This window comes from Heterodontus francisci, chromosome 28, assembly GCF_036365525.1.
Source record: "Heterodontus francisci isolate sHetFra1 chromosome 28, sHetFra1.hap1, whole genome shotgun sequence".
NCBI classification, from domain to species: domain Eukaryota; kingdom Metazoa; phylum Chordata; class Chondrichthyes; order Heterodontiformes; family Heterodontidae; genus Heterodontus; species Heterodontus francisci.
In genome coordinates this window covers 60,235,084-60,239,821 of record NC_090398.1, presented here as the reverse complement: position 1 = coordinate 60,239,821, position 4,738 = coordinate 60,235,084, and the positions used below count along the sequence as shown (strand labels likewise).

General features: G+C 42.2%; 1 non-coding gene across 1 annotated transcript; it reads right to left on the bottom strand.

The window, feature by feature from the left end:
- Positions 1 to 3,894: 3,894 nt before the first annotated feature.
- trnat-agu (transfer RNA threonine (anticodon AGU)) lies at positions 3,895 to 3,968 on the bottom strand. Its single transcript has one exon. It is a non-coding gene; the product is annotated as a tRNA-Thr (tRNA).
- Between the last annotated feature and the right edge of the window lie 770 nt (positions 3,969 to 4,738).

Sequence of the window (4,738 nt, the reverse complement as noted above, 5' to 3'; positions counted from 1 at the left end):
AATAAAAGAAGTAGTCAGACACTGATGCCAAAGTCAAGAGACACATTTTCAATCCAACAGTCAAACAACAGCAGGAGAGACAGAAGTTGTTTCTATTTCACTCCAATTCAGTACAACTGAAAGGTTGATACATCAATCACAGTCCAGAAACAAGCCCAGCATCAGATCTAAATAACTTCTGTCACCATGGTGACATTTTAAATATAAAATCTGAAATAGAACAGACAAAATTTACTGAATTGAAAGGTACAGAATGAATGCAAGGAGGCTTCAAGGGGATTTGGACAGGTTAAATGAATGGGCAAGAACATGGCAGATGGAATATAATGTAAATAAGTGTGACGTTCTCCACTTTGGTAGAATAAACAGAAAGACAGAATATTTCTTAAATGGTGAGAGGCTGGGAAGTGTCGATGTCCAAAGGCACCTGGGTGTCCTTGTTCATGATACACTAAAAGCTAGTATGCAGGTGCAGCAAGCAATTAGGAAGGCAAATGGTATGTTGGCTTCATTGAAAGTGTATTTGAGTACATGAGTAAAAATGTATGAAGTCTGGATGAGACCACACCTGGAGTATTCTGTACAATTTTGGTTTCCTTATCTAAGGAAGGATAGACTTGTCACATAGGGAGTGCAACAGAGATTCACCGGTCTCATCCCCTTGGATGGTGGGATTGTCTGATGATGAGAGACTGCAGAAACTGGGCTGCTCTCTAGAGTTTTGAAGAATGACAGGTGATCTCATTGAAACAGACAAAGTTCTTACAGGGTGTCACAGGGTAGATATGGATAGGATGTTTCCTCTGTCTCGTGAGTCTAGAACAAGGGGACACAGTCTCAGAATAAGGACAGGCCATTTGAGACTGAGATGAGCAGGAATTTCTTTACTCAGAGGGTGAGAAATCTGTGGAATTCTTTATCCCCGAGGGCTGTGGAGCCTAAATCATTGAACATATTCAAGACATAAATCGATAGATTTCTAACTACTAACAAGATCAAGGGATATGGAGATAGCAGGGAAAAATGGCGTAGAGGTAGATGATCAGTCACGATCTGTTTGAATGTTGGAGCAGGCTCGATGGGCTGAATGGCCTAATGCCCCTATTTCCTATGATCCTATGAATCCCAATAATGTACATCAGACGTTAGACCAAGTTATGCATTACATAACAGTTCATAAATGCCACAGAGATTAAGACTGAAAGATACAGTATCAATTCCATTACTACAAAGTGAAGGACTTGGAGCTTGCAGACCAGCCCATGTAGAAGATTGAAAGTCATATTTTCATTCACAATCGTTTTCACAGAGCTGAATATTGAATACCAATCCACAACTGGAACAGGACTACCAAATAAAACCTACAACTGTAAAATACAGTTGATCCATATTTTAAATTAAACGCAAGGCAAACAAATATTGATACATGAAGAGAGCGGGAAACAGTGAAAGCGAAGTGGAGCGTAAAGAGCCCAGGAGAGAGAGGGAGCAAGAGTTCACTCGGAGAGCAGGGAACAGCGAGAGCAGGTGTCAAAAAAAGCAAAGGAAGACACAATTAATGGGAGAACACTGAATGGTGTAGAGGAAGTGAGTCACGTTGGAGTGAATGTCCACAGATCCCTGAAGTAGCAGTACAGGTAAATAAGCTGGTTCAGCAGGTATATGGAATCCTTTCCTTTATTAACTGAGGTATAGAATTTTAGGGTGACCTGGTATCCATGTCAATAAATCACTGACAGCTAACATGCAGGTGCAGCAAGCAATTAGGAAGGCTAATAGTATGGTAGGCTTTCTCGCAAGAGGATTTGAGTGCAGGAGTAGTGAATTCTTGCTTCAATTGTATCGAACCTTGGTTAGACTGCACTTGGAGTACTGTGTGCAGCTTTGCTCCCCTTACCTTCGGAAGGATATTATTGCCATAGATGGAGTGCAAAGAAGGTTCATCAGACTTGTTCCTGGGATGGTGGGACTGTCCTATGAAGAGAGACTGGGGAAACTGGGGCTGTATTCTCTAGAGTTTTGAAGAATGAGAGGTGATCTCATTGAAACCTACAAAATATTTAAAGGACAGTCAGGGTAGATGCAGCTAAGATGTTTCCCCTGGTTGGGGAGTCGAGAACCAGGGGACACAATTTCAAAATAAGGGGCAAGCCACTTAGTACAGAGATGAGGAGAAATGTTTTTACTCAGAGGGTTGTGAATCTTGGAATTCTCTAACCCAGAGGGCTGTGGAAGCTCAGTCATTGAGTATGTTTAAAGCAGAGATTGATAGATTTCTAAATACAAATGACATAAGGGAATATGAGGAAAGTGCGGTGAAAAGGGCATTGAAGTGGATGATCAGCCATGATCATATTGAATGGTGGGGTAGGCTCGATGGGCTGAATGGCCGACTCCTGCTCCTATGTTCCTATGTTTCTAACTCCACATTATCGATGAGACACAGCCTCAGGCTGACTTGTCGGGTGTTGTAAACAGATATCACTGCTTCTGATCTTCACCAGAACAGAGAGTGAGATGTAAAATTGATCATCAAACAGACTGTGAGAAAATACAACAGAATAAAACACACGGAGAGACACTGTGGAATAACAAATAGATTTGATTGGAATGTTGAATTATGATTGGAATGGATAAAACAGAAGATTAAATTGGGACAGAAAAGAGAAACTGATGGGAAGAAGGAAGAAAAGAAAGGATGGATCTGTTCACTTTTTTCAGTTTTTTCACTGGTCCATCAAAGGTGGATTAAAAAAAGATGCAAAAAGCAGAGAATTTCACCAAAAAGGGACATTAAAAGCTGCCGAAACCTTGGATGGAAGGATGCCCAAACAGATCACCTGTTTAACTGTCTCCTCACTGGGGGATTTCAATCAATGAGCAATATTATTCTCTACTTTTATTTTGTTAAATGAAACCACTACTGTCATTTGGAGTTAATATCCCTGTGTTCCAACTCCTGAATAATAAAATTGTGAGTTTCGCGATATTTTCTGGACACATTTCCTGCTGAAAGAACGAAGAACTCTTGTCTAATTTACACAATACTATGTACACACTCATCAAGCCTCCTAAACTAGCATCCTTGGTGCTGCTCTCTCTTCTCCCAAACCTCATCTCATGTGACTGTTGCATCATCACTCTGATTGTGGGAGGGGTTAATCCCACTGTCTTCAGCATTAACCCTTTACATCCTCATACTGCATTGTCTGTCCAAAAAATTCGGTGGAGGGAACTTGAATTATCAAAACAGCAACAGCTGCCAGTTGAAAATCAACTCAACCCATCAGAGAGAGACTGTCAGAGAACTTCCTGCATCCAGTCCTGATCCTGTCACATTAAGCAGCTGCTCACCCAGACCCCACTCTCATCACCACTGAACATTTTTACTGAGACACTTCAAATACTGTTTATAAAAGGCCGCAAAGATCAAAGTTCACACAGTTGAATGAAATACAACAAAGTTTAATATCTTCTCACCGTTTCTCGGTAACCACATGAGACATAGGTTTTCTTATTTGGTTCCTTTGATTTTTCTTGTTCCTGACTGACCAATATTCCAAACCTCAGATAAACCCTCCCACTTGCGTCATGTCCCAGACTCGCTTAAAAGCAACACATAATGACACAAACACTCTCCTTCAGTGAGATTAATATCAAGCTGTTTTCCAGGTTGAATGTCACTGTGAACAAATTTATGTCAAACAAGTTACATTTGATGGATCAGCACTGAAATTCTGTCCAAGGAGGAACAGCCATTCCAAACTGATATCCTTCACAAAGGCTGTTTTTTTAGGCGTTTGAAATTCATCATGTATTTTAAATTAAAGTTCACAAGACACAAATGTCAATGTTGATAATGAAACTTTTCAAGCATGCTGTGACTGCGAAACAAGGCTCTGCTGGGAGTTGAACCCAGGATCTCCTATTTACTAGACAGGCACTTTAACCAACTAAGCTACAGAGCCAGATCACAAATGCGTGTGCAATTGAAATCAGAGTAAGGCCTTGTAGATAGTGGGCAGGCTTTGGCGGGTCAAGAGCTGAGTTCGTCACGGCAGAGTTCCCAGCCTCTGACTCGCTCTTGTAGTTGTAGCTGTAGTTGTAATTGGAATAGGCAACCGTCCGTCTCGGAACGATGGGCTACACCCGGGGTGTGCGTCACTTCTGTATTAAACATCGTTTGTTGTGGCTGCAGAGGATGACTCGTGAGTGACGATCCCTTCCGCAGCTGGTACAGATGAATATCATTGGCCCGAGGTCGACTGATAATTTTTCCTTCCTCTGAGCTCTCTTTCCCACCATCTGGTCATTTCTTTTGTCCTCTGCTTTTCACATGGTCTTCCTGAATGCCTTTCTCCAGGAATTCCAGTCAGCAGGAAGTACTTCCCATGCATTGACTCCAATCCCAGTCAGCTTGAGATCTCGCTTTGCAGATGTCCTTGTGTCACAGACGTGGGTGACCTGTTGGTCTCGTGCTGATAGCAAGCTCACCAAAGAGCATGTCTTTGGCAAAGCAACCGTCATCCATTCAGCACACATAACCCAGTCAACAGAGTCACCGTTGACTGAAGAGGGCAAACATGCTGCAGATCCCTGCATGCCGGTGGACTTCCGCATTCGGCACTCTGTCCTGCCAGGATATGCCCAATATCCATCTGAGGCAACGGAGGTGGAAGCTGTTCAGCTGCTTTTCTTGACTTGCATAAGTTGTTGATGCTTCTCTACTATAAAGGAG